The sequence below is a fragment of the Grus americana genome, chromosome 6 (assembly GCF_028858705.1).
Source record: "Grus americana isolate bGruAme1 chromosome 6, bGruAme1.mat, whole genome shotgun sequence".
NCBI lineage: Eukaryota > Metazoa > Chordata > Aves > Gruiformes > Gruidae > Grus > Grus americana.
In genome coordinates, this window is record NC_072857.1 from 38,733,049 (window position 1) to 38,756,328 (window position 23,280).

The 23,280-nt window shown below is 48.6% G+C and overlaps 1 long non-coding RNA gene across 1 annotated transcript; it reads right to left on the reverse strand.

The window, feature by feature from the left end:
- Positions 1–10,948: 10,948 nt before the first annotated feature.
- LOC129208332 (uncharacterized) lies at positions 10,949–17,346 on the reverse strand. The gene is made up of 4 exons (XR_008577777.1): positions 17,161–17,346; positions 15,013–15,136; positions 12,667–12,856; positions 10,949–11,084 (listed from the first exon to the last, which is right to left on the reverse strand). It is a non-coding gene; the product is annotated as an uncharacterized LOC129208332 (long non-coding RNA).
- Positions 17,347–23,280: the final 5,934 nt, after the last annotated feature.

Here is a 23,280-nt window from a genome sequence, read left to right on the forward strand (position 1 = left end):
CCAAGGCAAAAGGCAATAGCAGCGCCCCGGGAACTTACCGTCGGGCATTCGCATCCCGGCTGCCTCGGAGGCTCCTCAGGGGCGAGAAGGACTTTTCCGATGGACATCCATCTTGTATGATAACTTCATCTCACATGTTCAGGGGAGAGAGGGGAGAGGAAGGACCCCCCCACCCCGACTTGCAGCAGCAACCTTTGCTTCGTTGAGAAGAAAAAAAACCCCATGAACATCTAAATTCACAGTAGACATTTCTATTAACCGGGACAGGGTTTGGATTTAGGTTCAGAACCAGGACAGTATCGCTCTCAGCGAGCTCTTTGCAGATTTTAATCTTTCTCAGAGCAGTTATTTCTACGCAGAGTGCCATGCATTGTGGAAATACAGAGAAAATAAAGGACGGCCAAGAATAAATTACAGCAAGATCGAGTGCGTCTTTCTCAAACATATGCCCTAGTTCAGCCACAAGTTATTTGGCTCCATGCAGGAATCACTGAGCAAAGCTTTACGTCCTGTCTTATGTAGGCAGTGAAACGAGCTGGGCACGGTGTTTCCTTCTGCCCTAACAAGACGTATTCTCCAGACAGCCTTGTCCTGGCACGGGGCTGCTGCCAGCAGCAGGAGAACCTCTGTACATCCACTGTCAAGTGTCCTAGATGGAGATCTGTCCCTTTCGATTACAAACTTAGTGAAAAAAAAAAAGGAAATACAAATAAAATAAAATAAAAAAAGACACAGCTGTTGCAGATCCCTCTTGAAAGTGAAAAATCAATAGCTGGCCTTTAAAAAAAATGAATCGAGGTGAGATATAGAAGCTGCCGCTGTCGTGGCCAGCTTCCATCCCAAGCTCCAGCGCGCGGATGCTCGCTCTTGCGGGGTGTTGCTAGTGATTTCAGCAAAACTTCTTGAAAAGGGTGGCTTTGTGCAAAGAGAGTCATACGGGTCCCAGCACAGCAAATGGCTCGGGCTCGTCGTTCGTTCGATATATACTGTAAAGGCGCGTTTGGGATGAAAGCATCTTTCAGTCCCATTGAGGTGTGCGCCTGCATCACTTTCTTATTTACAGCGGTCAAACATCCATGAGAAAAGCGCGAGTGTTTGGCGCCTGAAGATGACCATGCTGTATGCACGCCGCCTTTGCATGGAAAAACTCACGGAAGCTCTTGTGCGAGTCACGCCGAGCCTCCGTCTAGTAAGTTTTAGTCAGGCAAACTTGGAAGGAAAACAGCAGGAAAAGGAGGAGTTTGGAGGCTGCTGACGATAATTATTTGGACGTGGAGAGACTTCCACACGGAGGCATAGAATGGATCTTTTTTAGTGCAGTTAGAGAAGAGATTAATAGCCTGAGAGGGATATAATAAATGATCGATACACTGGAACTTGGCTACTTGTACCAAACGAAAAAAAATACCCACTGTGCTTTTCTTCCTACCTCTTTCTCTCCCTTTTTCCCCTTCAGAGAAGGCAGTGGTTTTGGGAGGAGCATCCCGCACTCCCCGCAGCATCCCACCGTGCCTGTGCCCTAAGGATGAAGGGAAAAGCCTGGCTTTGCCATGCCCAGTTTAACAGAGCCAGTTAAACGAGGCCTAGCAGGGGTACACAGATTTTCCTCTGACACGCGTCTACACAAGCAACTACTGTCCGTGAGCTTCGAAAAGTCCTTAGTCCATTGTTCACCAATCTGGGATTGGATTTACTTCATTAAAAATAGTTAATGGAATGTTAATGGCACTTAATTGTATTCATTGCACTGGTTTTGCAGCGATTTTTTTTTTCCCCCCCCTCTATTCACAAAGATGGGATTAAGTGCTAATGTATTGCAGGCTGCTGAAACATATAACCTGCGGTCATGATTTTAAACACATGTAGAGGTGCTAATTGCATTCAGTTGACACAACTGTAGATGGGAAGATCATTTTTCGCACCTTATCAGCACCGGGGAGGCGCTAACTGCATTCAGGAGATGCCACTGCTGTTACAAAGGTAATTTCTTGCACTTCATCAGAGCTTAACACATGCTTAGCAATGTGGCTAGCCAAAAATATCATACCATCGGAGTTAATGAGGTGCTTGCACGTTTTTAACAAATGGGAATTGTAAAAAAAAATTTCAACTTTTTTTTTTTTTTTCGTAAAGAGTAACAAATTTCTGCAGACGCCACGTTGCTGGAGTTGGTGGTTGCCTACCTCAATGCAATTTCTGAGCGTGCCGCTAAGGCTTCCTGGTGGATGGATGTCTGTCGACGCCGATCACGGGCGGTTGCGCGGCCATGACGTGCAGTGACTCCTGCAGCAGAGCAGAGCAGAGCAGGGCGGGCAATACAGCCGCCCTCCGGTTTCCGAGCCTGCGAGGGCAAAGACTGAAACGTCGGGAAATACTGCTGGGCTTCTCGGAACCTCAGCAGAGGTTCAAGGCAAGGCTGCTTTGCTTACCGTGTTTAGTCCTCTGTTGTTCCCAACCTCTGGGCAGTCCCTGAGGTCTGGGCCATCCGGGCAGCACATTTCGGCTACGGCTTTTCTCTTGCAGCTCTCTGCCGCCACGGCCACCGGGATGCCGGGCAGCCAGCCAGGTGCTGGACCCAGCAGAGCGCTGCGGCTTTGCAGCTTGAGGAAGGGCAACAAGACGCGCTCTTGGCCTCACCCAAGCGTAGCAAGAAGATTTGCCTGGTGTCGAGTATTGACTCTATGGCAATAGCCCGCTCCTTTTCCTCTCTTGCTCTTCTGCTCTGCTGTCTCTAGCCTATCCCCAGGACGTGCTGCTGGTGAAAAAGCTGAAGCTTTTTTTGTCAGGTAGCCACAGATAATTTTGAGATCAGAACTTGTAGTTTCGTGCAATTTCAGTGTATTTTACCATGCTATGAATGGTTCTTTTCCCCTCCCCCTATGCTTTGAAGACCCTTTGACTCTTCTCTGAATCTACCTGTGGTCTTTGACTGAAAATCCCGTTTCAAGGTGCAACACGCCGAGGTCATTAGGCTGTCGCAGGTAATTTGGACACGAAACAGATGTGGGGCAGGGCTAGTCTGAGGCAAAAACCTCCGGACAGCAAAAGCACACCCACACAGGTGGTGCTGAGAGTTAATGTTTACATGTGTCCTTGGATGACTTTAGGGGCTCAGCGGTTTTCCAGCTGTGCTGCTAAGCAGCACTCCCACCTAGCAAAAGCAGGAGCCGATGGTCAACCTGAGCTGTACTCACAGCAGTGCGCGCAGCGGAGACTTACCCACGATGGAGGCAGTAACTTCAAGAGAAACTATTTAAAAGCAAAGAAAAAAAAAAAAATGCGCCTCTAATTCCCAAAACACCCGCTTGAGGTGCTTGCCTTGAATAACGTGCTGGCATGATGTTAACAAGCAGCAGAAATTTTAACTAATAGAAGCATGAATATTCCCCCACATTACCTCCAAAATCCTTGAGCAAATAAAGTTAATCCGAAGACACAAAAGTAGATTTGCAAAGCAAATTTACTCCAGTAATACACACGTGCCACTCCCGGGGAGACGCGAGGGAGATGCGAGCAATCCCCCCCCCAGGCAGATTGCCTGGCTGGCTCCGAGGCAGCGCAGCTCCACGGCACTGACCCGGGATAACGGTCACAGCCTCCAGCCTCTGTCTTTTTATTTTGCCTCGTAAGACCTTCTCAGGATCTCCTTGCAGAGTCACTCAGTGCATGTCTTGATCTCTCATTGTTTTCTGTGGTTTGTTTTCTTTTTAACGGCTCTGCTCTTTGCAGAAAGAATCACAGCTTTCCCTTAACATAATAACATGAACATCACTGGTTGCATGTTAAAAGTTGGCTGCCAAACACATTTTTGTAGGTGCCCTGCTGCAAAGTAGAGGGTTGAGCCCCAATTCACACTGACAACAGCAAGAAATTAGCACTTGGGATGGCTTTCTTGCTCAGAGCAGCAACTTCATGCCAGTTCCTTCCCCTACCAAAGTTCCCATTTGTCCCGTGTCCTCCCAAAAGACATCTTTATGGAGCACCGATCCAGTCCTCCAGCCAGCGGACGCAACACTTTTCCTCCAAACAGCAACATAAGGGGAAAAAAAAAAAAAAACCCCAACAAAAATCTCCCATTGTTCAAGCAGCTTCTGACATCCCCTCCCTCTCTCTCAGCTCCATCTGATGGAAGGTTGTCTCAAAACGTGCCTCACCTGATCACAGGTTACCTCGAAGAGCAGCTGGGGCTAAACAAACCTGAGCGCATCGATCCCAAGGCTCCGGGTGTAACGTGTCCCAGCGCAGACTGCGCAATTACCTCCGAGGGCATCAGCCTGTCCAGCCAGCTGGTCCGGTGGCCAGCAGACCCTCACCATCACACCCTTGGCCACTGTGGCTGCTGTGCAGAGCCCGGGTAACGGACAGTATGAGGACGGAGCCGTTTGCCAGGTTGGGTGGGCTGGGGCTTTCCAAGCCCGGGGCTGTAATCGCAGCAACCGGCTTCCTGACAGTGCAGGAGCAGTAGATTTACAAAAGGGAAAGCAGAAGGTGGCACCCAGCATTTTGCTCCAGCGTTTCGCTAAAGCCGAGCACGATGGCTTCAAGAGAAACAAATCTCAGCTCTCCTAAGCTTTGGAAGAAAGATTAACTTCAGGGTGGAAAAAAAGGAAAAGAAAAAGGCCTTCAGTGGCTTCATTTTATCCTTCTCCATGGTGAATTCCCAGCTGGAGCTGGCAGCCATCCCCAGCAATTTTGATGTTTAGGAGCAGCTCACCCCCATGCCCCTTCTTGCTGCTCTCCCAAGAGTCCCCACGCACCCTGAGCCGTTACGGCTAGCAGTAACGAGGGTACCCCTCTCTGCTTCTCAAGTCTCCAGCGTATCACTGGAATTGTATATGATCTAAAATAAGCGGTCCCAAAGACACTCCGTTAACAGAGGTGTGAGCGTGGCCATGGGTAGATCAGATGTTTTTTCGGTTGTGTAGCGCATTAAGCAGATAGGAGAGATTTGCTCTGCAGCGTAAATTAACGTGATGCCAAGGCAGCCTTCATTTGCATTCAATGACACACCTTCTTCAGGAAACGCTTTTCTTATCAAGCATGCTTTGGGTGGTGAAGCTTGCCTAGCACCGCGTTTGCGACTCTCGAATTCAGATGCAGATGGAAAGATGCCGTCATCCCAGGAACGAGCCGGGAAGCTCGTCGCTGAGCCTACCCACAGCAAGACACGTCTTGCGGCTGCTCATTTCTTCAGCACCGTAGGAGAGATCACGCTTACGTGGAATCAGTGAGTAATCAGCTACGGCACCTGGAGGGGTTTCCTCATCTCCCGAAAAGAAAGGTCGTTCTTTCGTCGGGCAGTTTTCACCCCCGTCACAGCACACAACCCGGGAGGACCCCTCGCCTCTTCCCTTCGCTACACGCGATACAGCATCGGTCACCCACGTGCAAAGAGCTTCCCTTCCCCGCCAGCGGTCTCTCCGCAGGGCAGTGCCTGCCCCGGCATCAACCTCGGGAGAAAAGGCGTCTTCTGTGCCGGAGGTTGGGAATCGCACGTTCAATTCCCTCCTCTAGCAGCAGCTGGCCTCTGGTTTTGGGGCAATTTTACACGATTTGACTATGGTTCTTTCCCCAGCTGTAAAATGGGAAGAAACCTACTTCTTTCCTCTCTTGTCTCTAGCCAGAGCTATATCTTTATATCTATTCTTTATCTATTTACAGTTTAAAACAGAAAGCAGGATTATTTCTAAAGCACCTGCAGGCTGCCTGGGCACTCTGACCTCTTTGGGATAATTAATGAGGCCATCGCGGAGACGTCCGCGTCGCCGGCTTGGCTTGGGGTCTGCTGGCATTTCGTTAGCACCAGTAGTAACTAATAAGATGGGGGGAGCCGAGGAGTCTTCCTCCGGGGGAAGAAACACAACCCAGCTGACTGCAAGATGAAATTTACTGCAATATGAAGGGATCACCATGGAAACCTCTTTATTTTATTTCAGCCAATCTTTCCGTGCTGTCACTAGCAATATCACCTTCTCACTAGCCATAAAGAAAGGATTCCCAAAGAGGTTTGTAATCCTTGCTGGCTGGCTGAGCCATCTGCTGGGAGGACATTTTTTTTCTCCAGGAAAACCATTTTCTCTCCGGTTCCTCTCCTCGTCAGGTGTGACTTCACCAGTAAAGGCTAAGGCACCGCTCCTCCTGCGAGGATGCTAGATTTTTAACTCTAAGAACAGGGACGAGCAGGAGAACTTTCTACGCTACTGCCACCCTTTTCCTCTGTCGTCGTACCTCCTGGCAAAGAAAACTGCTGTTTTGCCCCGCGCCTGCCCTTGAGCACCAGCCTTTGAGGAGCTGCGCATCTCAAAAGACAGCTCCACCGATCTGCCGTGCCCTAGTGCTGCACGATGAGCTTTGGGAGAGCAGGGAAGCAGGAGGAACTCAGCAGCTTCTCCATGGAAAACCTGAAGTGAGACCGTCTGGAGGGGTCCCACTAAGTGAAGCTCCACTTGAATCTTCTTTACAGGAACTTAATACTTGGAAAAATGGAAATAATCCATTTTAGCTTCCAGCTGCGGTGACAAAGGTGAGGAAGGGAACTGCTGTCTTTTTGGAGAAACTACATCTCCCTACACAAACACTTAACAGAAAACAAGTTCTTCGCATGGCACAGACCCATCCTGGTCCCGTGGCTGTAGATGAGCCGCGGTTTCAAACTCTGCACGTCGCAGCGAGAAGAGCTTTGGTTTTGGAAGATCATCATGACCTGAATTGCAGAGGAAGCTAAAGAGGCCAGGCTTTTCAGACGCTTAGTGCGTCACATCTGGGCTTCCCTCGTATCCTGTACAACGAAACTCTCTCCATTCACGTTTGCAGCCATCAGTGAAAAGACTCCAGGCCACCATCCTGCTCGTTCAGAGGCATTTTTAAAAAGATCAGTGGTTTGAGGAACATGGGCATTGTCCGCGGGACGTGCGACAGCCTCGCGCGGTTCTGCTTTCCCTTCAGGGGTGCTTGGGCAGTGAAAGATCGCCTGCCTTCAAGTGGAGCACGACCTCCGCCGGCAAAGCCTCCCGGTTCCACGGAAGATATTGCCCATTCCCTCTTTGCGCTTGGATGAGCACAAGCACCTATTTGCAAATGAACACCCCGCCAGACCAGCTCCCGTCCCCAAACTCTGCCAGGCGGACAGTTAACGACCGCCTCCGCCTCGCGGGGCGCCCGCATTCACCCTTAGCCAGCGCCGTCCTGAAGAGATGTCTCCTGTAGCTCCAGCTTATTGCATTAGCCGCGAGGAAGCGTGCAGATCTCGGTGACCCGATTTGCCCCAGAAAACACAATTGCCTCCAGCAAGGAGGGGTTCGTCAGCAAGCGCAGCGCTCGAGCAGGGAGAAGGCCGTGATTAGAGAGCATCCCCATGCCTTCCGCTGCAAAATTGCCCAGCCTCTAATTACTTTATGCCGAGAAATGGCCTCCGATGTATCAGAGGAAGCAGAGTCCTGAAGAGAGCTCGCTTGCTGACAAAACCCTCAGATAAGTTCAAAAAGCAGCAGCTGCTAAAGAAGCATCACCTCGCCTTTCAGGCAAGGAAATGTTATTTGCAAACTCTACATATTCTGCAGTAAATTCATGGCAGAGAGATTATAGCTGTGATATGACTCAGGGCAGAAGAAACTGAAGTCCAGAGCACTCGCGTGGAGCGGCACGTGCATCCTGAAAACGGCACTAACGAAGAAATTAGAAACTTACTGTGATGCTTTGGAAAAACTGCACATTTTCAATTACCTTTTTTTTTTTTTTTCCCTCCAAAAGAAACAAACTATAACAGACACATTTAAATAAAATGAACCTGTAAGCCAGCTTCCTTTCTGAGCTTCAGGGTAGACAGCCTCCTGAAGGACCAGCCTCCCTAGCCGTGCCTACGAAGAGGTAACGAAAGCGATCGCGCCCGCAGGTGGGCCAGCTCGACCCCCCAGACCTTGCAAAGACGCGTTATTTCAGACGCACAGGAGGCAGTTCAAGTTTGTTTTTGCTAAATAGCAATTTAATAGCCCAGCTTTTTATGATGGATCAGTCATCGTGGTTTGCAAGACAGGAATGTCCACCCACTGAATGAGTAAATTTAGTCATCCTCGTTCGCTATCGGCTCATCTTCGGATAAGGTACAAGGTACAACCTGGGGCATTTCTGCTTCCTTAATAAGCTCATTTCTCGGTATAAACACCGAAGCAAAGTAGGAATTTTTACCTCTTGTCACCAGGAACATGTCCCAGGCTCATCCTGGCCACCAAAGAGGAAGGATGGGGAGGAGAGATGAATAAACAGAAAACGATGGGATACCTTGGAAAATGGCTTAGGTTTGCCACTTTCTTCCACCACGTCTGTGCGGCGGTTTTCAGGATGCTCCGTTTGCCGTCTTCTCCTTGTCTGTCTTGTTTACCTCCGGTGTTAGTTCTTCAGAGCGAAGACCGTCTCCCACTGTAATCTGGTTCTGCATTTGATACTAGAACAGTCTGTTCTCAGGCAAGGCCGTTCAGTACTTCAGGAATAAAAATAACAAGACCTCAAGTCTATTTCTGACGTGACGTTATTGTGAAGGATGTCGAAGAATCGTTTTTCCCTATGAAGCGCGTTTAAATACTTTAGAGAAAACACTGTAATACCACACACAGCAAACATCTGTTGAAAAGAGTTCCTACAGATGAGCCTTAAAAATTTGGCAGGCATAGGCTTATCGTAAGATCAGGTGGAGTGATCTCCTCCAAAACAATTTTTTTTTTTTTTTTTCCCAATAGAATAAACCTTTTGGGGATAAAAATATCAGCAAATCGTTTCTGACAAAGAAGCCCCAACAAGCCTTTACAAATCTGACGTTTTGCAGAAACTGTAAATTTCACTCATCGTTGGTTTTTTTTTCTTTGTGGAATTTTGCGTTTTAGTACGCATATGTATGTTAGATTTTACTGCAATGTCACGTAGGACCTTTTGCAATGAAAAATGAATATTGCAAAACCTGGGCCAACGTAACCTTTCAGGAGATTCTGACATAAATTTGGATCAATGTATCCTGGAAAACTTTAAAATAATATTTTGACTCCGCAGTTTAATATGTGCTAAATGGTTTTCATATACATCAATCACTGCATTATAGAGACTTCAGAAAGTGAAATCAGTAGAAAGAAATGGAGCCATATTACGCACTTACTACTATACTTACACCATAGATTTACAGTGCTGTTACTATAAACTTATTTTGCCGTAGTTTTCTTTCCGTCTTAGAGAGTGTAGTAGTAGTTTGTTGGGAAAGAACCTGAGGATAAAATCTACAATAAAGCAATCCACAATAAAAATAAAATATACAAAAGCATGTTTTAAAGTCAGTAAAGATTGCATATATTCGTGAACCCTTCACAATTTTTTTTTTATTTTAAATGGAAAAAATGGTGGAAACGCTATATGTTAAATGTTTTATTTTAAAAAATATTTGTTAAATTATGCCATCGCGGTTAATCTATCATCGCCAATCTGGACGCTATAAATATTAATAATTATTCGTCAATAATTGAATTAGTAATTCAATTATTAATGGGAATCTTAATATGTATTAATATTTTCATAATTTTTTTCTAAGTTTGCCCATTCTTCCATCTGTCGAGCTGTTCTGTGCAAAGCTACCACGAAGCAGCTGAACGAGAGCCTAAAAGTGATGCGTTCTGCAAGGGCAGGTGCAGAGCGCACCATCTCATATCTACTCCAAGGTCCCACCACACCGACGCATTCAACCGTGCTCTTGGCTTTAGGAAGAAGAGCAGTTCACCGATGTCAGCCGCCCTACCTTCGTGCTTTTGGAAATACTCTTTCTGCTTCCATTAATGGGAAAAATACAATTTTTGGGTACGAGGGTCACAACCTCATATAAGAATTTGTTCCGAAGTGTGGAGGGGAGTGGGAAACGCTGTGCATCCTTAGCAGGCACGTCGTTACTTTTAGTCTTGCCTTTGCTGTCTTCATCTCCCCGTTTCAGGGTCACTCCTGAGACAACGCAGCCGAAAGCTCTGCGAGGGGCTCTTGGGAGGAGCGCTTGCTAAGGGAAGCTGTCACGGAAGGCTGTGTTCAAATATTTGCCCGTTCCTCCTTTTTCTGTCTCCTTGCACATTCCAAACGTCATAGCAAAGATCAAAGCCTGCAAATTGGTTGCTTTCCCCCAAAAAGGCAACCCAGCTGGTTTGGTTTCCCAGCCAATTTAAATTTATCTCAGGTAGTTATTAGCGGAGATGGGGACTATGAGGGGGAAATTTGGCAGCCTTCTCGTACTCTCTTAGAAAACAAAAAGGGAGAAGGAAGCTCACCAAGCGCATTAGACCAGGGAGAATGTAAGAAAAGTAAACTCTGTCTCACCGTTTTTCCAGCGCTGCCCATTCCCAGCCTCCAAACAGCTTTCCCACTGAAATTCGTGAGGAGCAAGCACAGCAGTCCAACACCCATCAAAGCAGATCTAGACATTGCCTGGGAAATGCTCGTAACGTTTATTAACTGCAAAACCAGTAGAAAGTTGCCCAGATTGTAAATTGCTGGTACCTTTCGCTGAGGAGACAGCCATCTAATCACCTCTCACATATTACCAATAAACCCTCCCCTCCGCTTGTGCCCATCGCGTTTTCTCGCAGATAACATAACTAGACGTGAAGGAACGTGCCCAGCTTGCATTTAGCATTGAAATTTGCTGGGTTTATCAACAAGCTGTTTCTACTCTATGCTTGCATGACCTAAGGCTTCTCTGTTTTCTCCTGCTAGCTATGGTAGTTTGTGGTCCTTGCAGACCTTGTTTCACCCATACCTTTAAACCAACAGAGTCACAGCACTATCATGAAGACTCATGCCTTGAAGTTATAGAGGTGCCTCACCTCAGGCATCTTCATGTACCCAGGGGTATCCTGAATACCAGGTTGGCCAAGACACTTCTGAGACTTATCTCTAGAGGGCTTTGGAGGCACCTTGCACTATGGTTCAGCTTGTCTACAGCTCTCATCCGTCCTTGCAGCCAGTCATGTCCTCTCTGGGAAAGGCTGGGAACATATTTCCTGCCAAAGACAGTCTTTTCTCCACAGAGACATGTGGGCGAGATAAAGGCAGCCAGACACAGAGCACTGGGGAAAGACAGACAGAAAAAAAATAAAAGAAGGGACAAATTATCACAGTGTGCAACTAGGCAGGAGACAGTCACTCGGAGGATATCAAAAACATAGAGAGGACAGATGTCATCTCATCATATTTAGCCACCCAAGAGCTGTCTGTCTAGTGAAAGCTGATCAGTCAGAGACCGTTGTGGAGTGCTGTCTACAGTCAACAACAAGCAACAAGCCTCCTTGGAAAAGACTCACAGCATCCTATGACAAGAACGGGGTAAATTGTCCTCAGGAGATGACTCTCCCCCTCTCTGCATTGCCCACAGGAGCCTCAGGACTGTGCTTAATAGTTTTGTACAGCTGCCATTCCTAATGAAAGGTGAAGCCCATCTGTTAGAGGTTCAGGTTAGATAAGAGTCCTTCACCTTGCGTGCAAAGTCAATGTAGAGTTATTTGTAACTCTACTATCTCCCCCTCTCTATCTGAGCTCGATGTGACAGACGGACAACCCAAGAGCCTTCCCCTTCTTGGAAGAGCTTACTGGTCCCTGCCACAGGAGAGCTGTGGTCACCAGAAGGTGAGACAGACAACCAAATTTATCAGCAGGTCCTTGCCTCGCACCAAGAGTGACTCGTCCCTACGTAGCATAAACCTCTCCACTTGCACCAGACAAGTCCGGATCAACCTGACATAGATGTTGACACAGCATTTACATCCGTGTCACCAGATACAGTATTTCTCTTTAAAACCCATCCCAAGCGTTTAACTGCGAGATGACAACTTGAAACAAAGCTATGCCTTGTCCTACAAGAGATACACAGATTAAAGACGACGACGATGACAGAATTGCCCGAATTAACGAGGAGAAAGCAGCCATGCTGGGTACAGCGAAGGCATGGGAGGGGAAGGAGGAGAACGACCTGCGATGATCTGAACTTGAGTTGCAGATCAGTAGGAGTTGGCCATTAAGCTCACTGAAGAGTAAATTTTCCCCTGGCTTTAACTCTCTGTTGCCAAAGGCCATGAGAAGCCTTCACAGCTGAAGTTAGATGACTGGAAATTCAAGAACTAGGGGTCATCTGACAAATTTATTAAAGCGTACCCACCTCTGTCACAATTTAATGAACAGATTATGCATCGGTTGGACATATAAATGGTAGCCATGGAGAAACAGGCCCATCTGTCTCCAGAATAAACAACATTTCACAGTTTTAATTGTGTCCTGATGTTATAACGATCACAACCAAACTGGGTAATCATTCATTAAACATGAGCTAATTCCATGTCCTGCTATAATTATTATTGTTTCCTGAAAATATAACGTGTGGTACAAGTACAATAAGTGCAAATTGAAATATTGCTTTTGGAAGGTTATTTATTACTACCTTCAGCTGTAAACATTTATAACTGAAATTTATTGGTCCATGGTCTCTTCATATAAATATTTTATGTTCGGCCTCAGGGATCTGCATCTTCTCGTTTAAACGTCTCAGTCTTGGTGTCTGCACCAGCAGCATAATCTCAGGAGAGACAGTTTGCTGTCCTGCATTATTTGGCCATCCTGTTGTTAAGGTAAGGCAGCGTTATGTGTGCTATATATTACCTGTCCATAGGTGCACGCAGATGTGAGGTAGCAGCAGGCTTGTTGCATTACTCTGGCTTATAAATTTGTTAGCGTAGCACGTGTGCCGTTCCCACACGCAATAGGGCAGCGCAGAATCATTACTCCTTCCTTTTATTGCAATATTTCTGCTGAGATTCTTCTCCCGAGTTGAGGAAAATGTCTGGGGCAACTGGAAAAAAAAAATGGGTAAACGTGAGCGAAGAAAGAGGAAGGATTCAGAGAGAAGATGCTGATGAGTCTTCAGTCTCTCTGTTCTTACTTCTACTCCCATGCCAACAGGACAGCACGTAGCGCCCCAAAGTGAAGCAGCAAGGGTTGTTTAGATAACGGGAAACAAGTTTAAGACCTGCTCTTATACGTCAGCTTTATGGGAAGGGCCGGGAGCCAGCTAGACGTGAGACACTGCACGCACCTCGGCGCGGCAGCGAGACGACTAACACAGAGTAACGTTTTTCAGCAGCCCTGATGCATGCCCAAATATACGAACGAGCTCATGCGGCAGCACGCAGGAGGAGAGGCGTCTCTTGCCTTTACTCCTTCCCGTTCAGAAACCCAAGGCACCTGAGGAAGGCGCGAAGCTGACGGCAAGCCGGGCTCTGCCTCCGCTTCGAACTCAGCTTGCTGCCGTCACCGCGGGGCCGAGCAACTTTGGCAGCGGCTGCTGAGCGCGCTCTCTGTCCCCTTGCTGGATCCTACCATCCCTCCTGCACCGGGTGTCGGGGCTGGGTCGCTCTGCGCCACGACCGGAGCTGATGGAGATGTACAGAGAGTGATAAAGAGGTGCCTGTTCCATCCCAGCCACTAAATTATAACAAATCATTTGGGTTTCCATGGCACCCGTCCAGAAAAGTTGAAGGAATTGAGAATGAAGTAGCTGAACTGCTAACAAAAATAATGTATGCTTTTTAATCATAAATTACAAGTTCTACAGTGGAGGGACTGGAAGAAGGCCAGGTCCATATCAATCCTTTCAAAAGGAACTAATGGTTCTCCCAGGACTCCCAGTCCCTCCCCACACTACCAGGAAAAATAGCAGCAAAGATCCTTAGGGAAAGCTGCAGAGCCTCTTGATGAATATAATATGCGAAGGGTGAGCCAGCATGAGTTTTGTCAGGGAAAAAACCCACCACTCCGTCCTAAATAATAAGAATTTACTGAAAGGAGAAACCAAGTAATGGTCGAGGGATAGGCAGGAGGTATCACATGGACTCTCAAAGGAGCTTCGTCTTAAGTGCCCCAGAAGACCATCAACCCTTGGAGCATGAAAGAGGAGCGCAAGCTTTCGGCGCTCACTTTCAATTATCTGCACCGAGGGACTGCTGAGCACGTTTGCCTCTGGATTCCCCATTTTCATAAATGGATAAACACACAAGCGGGTGCCTCTCTCTCCGGCGCCTCTTCTCATCTCTGCCCGCGCGCAGACTTTCCGTCTGATACTGTTTTCGTTGCTACTGGTATAAATCAGGAATAAAACCAGAGGAAAACCTGCCTGAAAGATTATTATCATCCCCCAGCTCTGCAGATAAATCCCCCATGCAATGAAACGGGACTAAGTCCCTACAACCACCGTGTGGGGTTTGGGTTTTTTTCCCCCTCTTGTTTAATTTCTGAGCAGTCCTTTATCGCAGAATTTTTAACAGCCCCGGAGTAGTCGGTGCTACATCACTTACAGTATGTAAGGGGTATTGATCTCTTCAAGTTTATCCTTCTAAGTGGTTCCCATCAAGTGCTGGGAAGTCAACCAGTTTGAGTCTGATCTACAGAACTCAGGAGGAGACGATTGAGTCGGAAAATGGGGGTTGGTTTGTTTTGTTTCCAGAGGGAACGTGAGTGCGTGTAATGCTGTTAACACACTACGTTTGCGTGCCCTTAAAAATCAGCTTAGAGCCGTACCGAGTGCCTCCAAACATTAAATATGTTTTATAAGAAGCAGTTGGCTAACTAGCTGGGCGTGCTGTAAACGCAGTAGTAAATAAAACAATAAGACTCTAAATATCGCCTGTATTTCATAGCCGGGGGTACTTTTTCAGTCACGTGGTAATTCCCAACGTTAAAAAACCCTCGATTTCGTACTTTTCACGCTGCACCGTGACTAGAATTCACACCTAATCTTTGTAAGTTATGCTAAATATCTCTCACCTGCTTAATCCGATTATCCTCCCACAAAGAGTGGACGTGATTTATACTGAACGGGTACCAACGTCTTCTGAAGCCGGAGATTTGTTTCCCAGGCTTCCACGCGCATCAACAGCGTTAAATCTGATGCCGCTTGGTTTAGGTCCAGGTGAGACTAGAAACTTCTGCTCGTTCGATGTCGTCACTTACCGTAGGACTGCAGACGTTGGGGCAGTTCTCGTATCGCCAAGCCCTCTCCCGGGCAGAGGCCACCTTCCTGGCAAACTCATCTCAGCCGGAGAAAGCTGTGCTTTGTAGTTGCTATAAAGGGCATCTGCAAGAAGAAGGGAAACCGGTAAAGTGCTAAGGGCAGCTGTTCAGATTAACCCTTCCTAAAATTTTCTGTTTATGGCACAGCAGAGGTTGGCAGAAACCAGAGCTATGTCCTTCACCCCAAGTCCATGCCTCTAAAATCTGTTGGCTTAAAACAAGTGTTCACAGAAGAGTAGGAAGAAGGGAGAGAATAAAGAAAAGACAATGAAAGAGAAAATTTCGTCTATGAGAGAGCTTTATTTTTTATTTTTTCTGTAAGTATGTCAGGATTTTTCTGCTTGTTGCCAGAGGATGGGAGGCGATGTTGGCAGGAGGAGAGAAGGCACACTCTGCCCATGCTATGGAGCAGGACATCCCAATGGAGCAAACCCATCCGCAGCCGGGACCCGGAGGAGCCTTTCTGCCTGCCCCTGCCCCTGCCCACCCCCAGCACCGCTTCTGCGGCCATCGGAGATACCTGGTAGCCACGGAGCCCAGCCCTGCCGTGAAGAAATCCCAACCCAACTGACCAAAACAACTCAAAAAAACCGAACGTGACCTTGGCAGTCATTCTACAGAGAAGTTTCCTTTAAAATAAAGGCTATTAATGGTTTCTGCTTCTTCCAGTATCAAATGTGTGTTTGCCCTCCCAACAATGCAGAATTTAGTTCGTTTTTCGCCGCTGTAGGGACAAAAACATCGCTCAGATGAGCATTTACTGGAAGGCAGAAGGGTGAGCTGGGGCGGGACAGCAGTAGATGACTCCTGGTCATCAAAGCACACACCGAACACGACACATCCATCACTCATGCCGATAAAATATTCCGGCTCCGCTGTACAGATGACTGCAATGAGCTTTGTGCTCTCAGGATGGGCGCTCGCACTGTGCTGCTGAGCAGCCCTGTCATGTAGCTTCCACTATTGCTAAACCCAATCCATAAATCAAAATGGGAGGATATAAACCAGGACGGAGACATGACTGCAGAGTGCCTGAGATCTGAGATCAATATTCATTTTACAAACCTCTCCAGAAGAGTTCCTTAATTAATTGTTGGAATTAAAGTCAAAATTGACCCCTCAATTTGTTTCTGTGGCCTTTAAATCAATTTTCTTTTCTTTTACAAATCATCATTTTAGGACTGGCAAATAACACTTTTTTTTTCTCTAAGTATTAAAAAAAAAAAAAAGCAAAAAGACCCCAGTACTCACACTCTGAATATATCCTAAGCAGGACTCACAGGGCATGAAGCCAGCATCTCCCACTTCAATCTAAAACAGGGGAAATATTTTCCCAATTGCAAGCCGATACGGGGAGTTTACCCCGTTCGCGTGCGCACACTGCTCCTTCCTTCCTTCCTTCCTTCCTTCCTGGCGACAGCTGCCCCCCAGGCCCCCAGTTCCCTGGTTAAGCCGTGTCGCCGGCACAGCAGGGAGCTCCAACTGCAAGGAGCAGAAACGTTTGGACGCTGCACAACCACGGCTTTATTTTCCTTTTCTTTACCTCATCTTCAACGGCGGCGGCAGCGCTGCACGGCAGGTTACCGCCTGCAAGGGTGCCTTGTTTCGTGCAACTGTGTGCCTGCCCAGTAACTCCAGCCTTTTACTGACTTTATCCTCACACTGCGACCCGCAAGGTAAGGAAGAGCAAAAAATAGGATTTGAGAGATGAAGGGGTTTCCTTAACGTCGCTGAAGTCCCAGCTTATGCAGACTGCAGCTTCCCAAGGTCTCAGCGCGAGCTTCATAACCCGCGTGCTACTTTCTGCTGTGCCTCTTCCTGGATTCCCTCACGTCCATTATTTTGCCAAGACTTTCCAAGAATTGCTAAACCCACCAAATTAGGTAACGCTGCGGGTCTTTTTCCTTACAGCTGACACGCTGGTTGCACCCTCCCAGTATTTTACACCTTGGTCCCTACATAACATTTTTCTCTGGGAGAGCAGGCAGGTCCCAGCGACCAGCCGGGGATGCTTTCTCATCGATGACGCTCTACCCTGCGGCCCCAGGACTGGATTAAGACGTATTATTTCCCACCCATGGGAATTACCTGAAAAGCCCCACTCAGAGTGACGGGGATGGGTCTGTAGAGCAGTCTCGACAGCAAGAGCAGCCTCCGCTGGCTTACACGTTGATGGCCGCATGAGACTTCATTCCTGGTCTTCAGAACCACGTGTAGGCGTACCACAGGCTGTCTCCTTATACGTGGGGCCAACGCATGCATCCGAAAGCCCTCTGAAACCTAGGACAAAAGGCACGGGAGCTCCACATAAAGCATTTTTCTCTGCGGGCGTGTAAGTTGGCAGAAAGATCATTGTAAATCAATATTCTCACGGATTTTTAAAATATTATTCAGAACACGCTTATTTAGTTGCCCTTCCTCGCTGCGATTAAGAGAATTAGTAAGTAAATGGACACACGATCCACTGAGTCAAATTTTCTAAGGCTGCGGTGGGGACGCCGGGTGGGCTCTGAAGGCACCTGAGATGTTGGTAGGTGGAACCAAGTCGCCACCGACCTGCCCAGGCGCCGCAAAGAAGGGCAGTGAAAATGGGCAGATATTATGTCTGCATTTTAATGGCACACTCCTGTGCAGTTTTTTAAATTGATAGCTCTGCACAGCATTCGCAGATGAATACCATCTGGTGTGGTGATTTATTGCCCCTGAATTTCTCAAGTTACTTTTTTTTTTTTTATTTTTACTTTTATCATCTTACCTTTTCCTTATATTTTCTCTCTACAAAAACATTTTCTATCGAAATGCAGTTGAGAGAGGCATTTCCCTAACATGCCATTTTATCATAAGACAAACAGCGGCCTGTCACTAGACAGACCAACAAACAACTGATGTATGGGATCTATTTAATATCTGGGCAACTCCAGAGGCCTTCTGGTCATATATGCTGTTCTTTTCCAATATTGTAAGAGATGCTCATAACAGGTCATACGGAAAAATTAATATATGATGATGGCATTAAAGAATGTGTTTTAATGCACATAGACAAGGAGAAAGGAAAAAAAAAAAAAAAAAGAAGTGTTGTACAAGCATCCCTAACCCTGGTCCCTCCTAACTTTTGACTGATCTGGAAGAAGACATTAAAATTATTTTTTGTAACTTAGCTCCTTGTGGCTTTTATTTTAGTTTTAGCGTTCCCTTCCTAACTTTGATTTACACTTCATTTCCAAGTCACATCGTACCTACCTCTTTCGGTGTATGCCATGTCCATCGCTATAACTCCCAAATTCTTTGCAATCCTCAATATATTTAGCCTTTTAGTGCTGGCCCGTAATGGCTCTTGGACCAGGGGCTGCGCAGGAGGAACACGGGCCGCGGGGGCCAAGATGCCCGATGCTGCCGAGCATCGGCAGGACGGGGAAGGCAAGCCCATGTTTTGGGAAGGAAAAGCGTCTTCTAGGTGAGGTAGCGCGGCCTACGGTGATCAAACGATTTCTAAATTTTTAAATTCTGAATTAAAAGCTATTTTTCTTTATTTTTTAAAACTATGGAGAACAGTTATCTAGATTTGCGATAGTTTTGGGAAGCAGCTGCTGTTACACTGAGGAACCTTGCACGTGTTTGGGACTGGGTAAGAAACCAAAAGCCCTACCAGCATCACCAAAAGACATTTTTCTCCCACCATGAAAATAAATCTGCCCTAAACCGGAGTCTCCAGAGAGAGCCGAGAAGCCTCCCTGCAGCGTGGCGCGCGTGGGAACCCCCGTCCCTCTGCCGTGCCCGCCGTGGAGCTGAGCCCCTCGGGGACATCCTGATGGGAGGAAAGCCCTCGGCCTCCCTCCATTCCTGCAAACTCTGAGCTATTTCTGATTTATTTCATCATATATCTGCCGCACGAAACAACCAAACCACCCTTTTTACCCTGCTCGGAGGGAAAGTTTCCCTTATTGTTTGGACTGAACGGAAAGCAGCCTATAGATTGTCCGGCCTTTTACTCATATGGAAGTATAATTAAAAGTCATGTTAAAGTTGGGAGATCAAGGGAGTTTGTGATAGATGACAAGCTAGGAGCTGTCAAAACTGTCAGGCCATTAAGAAACAAAATAATTCACACCCCAGTAATTGCTTTTATGTGCATTTTCTTCTAAAATCCAGGAGAGGTGAGTCACCAGTCCTCACAAAAGAGCCTTGTTTATCAGCCTCCAATACCCTATATTGCACTCTTACTTTCAGGGAGTGTTTGCCACAAGTACCGTCCTCTGAAGATTTAAAGAAAGCCAGTGCAGCGCTCAGGGTCACTGCGGTGTCCCCTGCTCCCCCCGGTCCCGTCCCGTTCCCCCGCCCCAGCCCCGGAGCTGGGGACGGCCGCAGGCACCGCCGTGCCACGCTCTCCCGGGCATCTCGCTGCCGGCAGCGGCAGACTCGGTCCTGAACACCCTGTAACGTGCTAAGAAGGTTCGGCCTTGCAAAACGTCACGTGAAGGTTGATTTTTTTTTTTTTTTTCTTCCTCCCACCCCATTCTGTGATTTCTTTGATCTTCTGAAGCTGAGGCAAGCCTCAGTGAAATCAATCGTGCAACCAAAAGTTTTGGAATAGTAGCAAACTTCCTCCAAACTGCTGTTTGCACGCGGGGTTCCTCGTAGCTGCTCCTCGGCGTGCGTGGGGAAGGCGCGGGGATGCCCGAAGGGATGCCACTGCCACTGAACAGTATTTCCACGCGTTCAACCCGAGCAGGACTGAAGCCACCTGCCGAGTTCTACTTCTCATCCCAAATGGGCACCTGGAGAAGGATACGGGGGGAATGGCGACAGGGATATCTTCTGAATCAGATTACTGGCAACATTTCTGACCTCGAGGTGTCGACTGTATTCGTGTAAGGAGGGACACGGGCGTGTTTAGGAGGAGAGGGCTGGCTGAAGCTGGTCCCGGAGGGTATCGACCGCCCTGCAATGCCCGATCACTCCTACAGCACGCAGCCACTAGATGCCCCTGCAAGCCACGCAGTCTGCTGGCACCGCCTGCGCTTGGCGGGCAGAAGAGACAAAGCTGAGGCTCAACCCAAGTAGAAGATGGATTTTTTTAATATTATTATTATTTTTCTTTTTTTCCCTTTGCCAGGGTTTTGACAGCGAGCGTACCTCTTTAACCAGCACCGCTCTGTGTGTGTGTGTGCGCGCGCGCGCGCAACGGGGCTTCAGAACCAACCCGAAACCTTAACGGCCCTCGACCGTGCCCCGCACTGTTGCCCAAGGGAAGGCACATCTCCTTTTCCACCAGCCGGTTTGCACAGTGCGGAAGAGCAATATGGGGAGATGTAAAAAGCCAAGAAATGCTGCAAAAGCCTCCAGGTATCGGTTACTCGCTGCGCTGCACTCGGTATTGTCAACTCATTTCCACAGGTGCTCTTGACGCCGCCTGTCCAGGGAGAAGGATGCCATCACGCAGGCTGAGGAGCGCTTTAAGCGCGATGGTTCCCAGGCCCCCGTTTATTTTACGTACCATTAGCAGGGTAACAAAGCCCCTCCAGCTTTCATATTCACCATTCCTTTGTAAGGCACGACTGACTGTGTGCTGCAGAGGGAAAATAAAGTACAAGTGAGCTTATACCTATATGCACACGTATGGACGGCCAGAGGTGCTGTCATCTTTAGGAGTGAGGCACTCAGATTTGGTGGATCAGCGGCGTAAGTGCCACAGCCGAGGTCAGCCCAAAAGCTGGGACAGGACCTGTTACTTTCCCAAAGCCTGTTTTTTGGGGTTGGTTTTATTTTTTTGTTGGCGGCGGTTTCTTTTTCAACTCCTTTGCAGAGATTACCCAAGCCTCGTGTGCCCCCCGCGGGTTGGGTGAGCACCGGTTTCGCTACGAATCTCAGCTACAAACCTGGCTACGCAGTTCTGAGCGCTCGGAGAAACCGGGGGTCGGACCTGCAGCCTGATCTGTGCCAACACGCACCTCCTGCAGATGTAGAGGCTGGGCAGGAAGCTCCTCGTGACTCATTTTGTCTCTCGCCGGTCTGTCCAAGGTGCCGCTGCCGGGATCATCTCTCATCCGTCGCTCGAGCCTTTCTCACAGCCCCGCGCTTCGACTCGCCGCGTCAAAACTCGGTGGCGCCGCGCGCGCATTGTCTCCCGGCCCCTCGCACCCAGACCCCCTCCTCTGCTTCCGTGAAGGTCCTGCCTTGCCCCTCTCCCCACCTTTCCTTCTCCCAACCGGGGCTGTAAATCCCCGCCTGGCGCTGCTCGCCCAGCCCACAAGCTGCCTCGGCTCGCAACCTCTGCAGAAAACAGCTCCTGCCCCACCACCAAGTTAAAATACATTTACTTGTGACCACCTGGAAATAAATGTGTGTGCGAGCACCAGGGTAACCCGTGCCAGGGCGTCAATCTGCACCCGGCGTCGGGGAGGGACCGACGTCTCTTCTCCTGCTTGCTGTGTCCGGAGGACACGTTTTCTGGACAACTCTCCATCCATCGCCCGTGAGGCAGACAGGATAAATGCTAGATTTTGTTTCGTGGTCGGTCTTGAAAATAAAAAAAAAAGTATCTGAGAGCTGAGAAGGGAGCTGAGAATGGGCCATTTAACTGCAAAGCTGTTGTCGCTCAGCGCTAGCCCCTCAGCACCTGGACATGTACCTGGCGTGGAGCAGGGCTCCCCGTCCCCCCTAAACCTCCCCTCTCTGCGAGAAAAGCTGTTCGCCCTTTTCTGAGCGAAGACCACATCTCCCCACGTCCAACCACACTCCCTGCCACGGGATGATCATCTCCTGGGGTGGCCACCCCATGCCTTGGCTGAAAGGTTTCCTGCTGGCAGCAGAGGTGGGGATGCTGCAACCCAGGGGAGCACGGCCAGGTCTCCCCTAAACAGGAGGGTGACGGGGGGTCACGGTGGTCCCACACCCCGTGGCCGTGCCGTGCCCCCCCGCCAGCGCCTCCTCTGCAGCACGGGTCCCCGCCATCTGCCTTGGCTCACCGCCCCCCCTTGCAAAGCAGCCTCTGGTAAATATTTGCCAAAGGGAGATCCTCACTGATAAGGGAGCCGGGAGGCTTCTCGGGGTGACCGCGGAGGGAGGATTAGGGCTGTCTGGGTAGGGATGGGCGCTACGGGAGGCTGTTTCCACGGGGAGCAGGAATCCGGCTCCGCTGGTGGCCGTCCCGCCGCGCCGAGCCCGAGGGATCCTGCCGAAACGGAGACGCGCGTTCGCCTCCGTGATTTGCCCCATCCCTGGCACGAGTGTCTGGCAAGACCCCCGAGCAGAGCAGGAGCGCCGGCTCTCAGGGTGCCACCTCCAAACGGAGTCCTTCACGCTAAGTCAGCGCTTTCGGGGCAGGGCCGACCTCCTCCCGCGTGCTCGTGCAGCACCTTGCGCAGCGCGGCCCCGAAGGATGATTTCCAGGGTGCACTTGGAAAGGACGTTTCCCTTCCCCGCCGCCCCGCACCGAGGATGGCTATGGAAAACACCTTTGGAAGAAGAAAACATAACTATCATTCCTTCCCCCGCCCTTTTTTCTTTGGTTTTGTAATTTTTTAAAATTTTTTTTAAAATCTCGCTCCCTGGCAGAAACCGCCCTCTCCCATTTTCACGACCCGCCTTGTCCCCAGGCTGGAGTTGACGGCTACGGGGAACAATGTGGCTTTGAGGATCCCGGTGCGCGCAGGGGAGGGGATGGGGTGCCGAGCTCTGCGGTGGCCGTAATCCCCCTTTAATTGCTGCATAAACACAGCCAGTGATTTCCTTGGATTGGCGTAGCCGAACTTGCCTTTCGACTCCAAGAAGAGCTTTTTAACTGAAAATAGCTCATATTTTTCTCAGATGGGACTAACATACACCCAGCTCTCAGTATGTCAGCAGAGGTGCTATAATTTACAAAATGCAGTTAATACCAGAAAACCGCTGCCGTGGACATAGTTAAATTAAAAAAAAAAAAAAAGCCACAAAAAACCCCCGAAACAAAAAATTAAAACTCCTTTCCTTTCATGAAACAAGCTCATTTATATAAACAGTTGCAGCCACATTATACCACTTTTCTCATATCGATAAACGAAAGCAGCACAAGCTGGGCGTATCGAGCAGCCCCCGATTTTGACGACTGTAAGCACGGCAAACTGCAAGCTCAAATCACCGAGCGACGCTCGCCGGCACTGTAAATCTCTGCGGCGCTAAAGTCAATGGAGGTAGATTGATTTCAGCCAGCTACGCATCCGATTCGGTAAT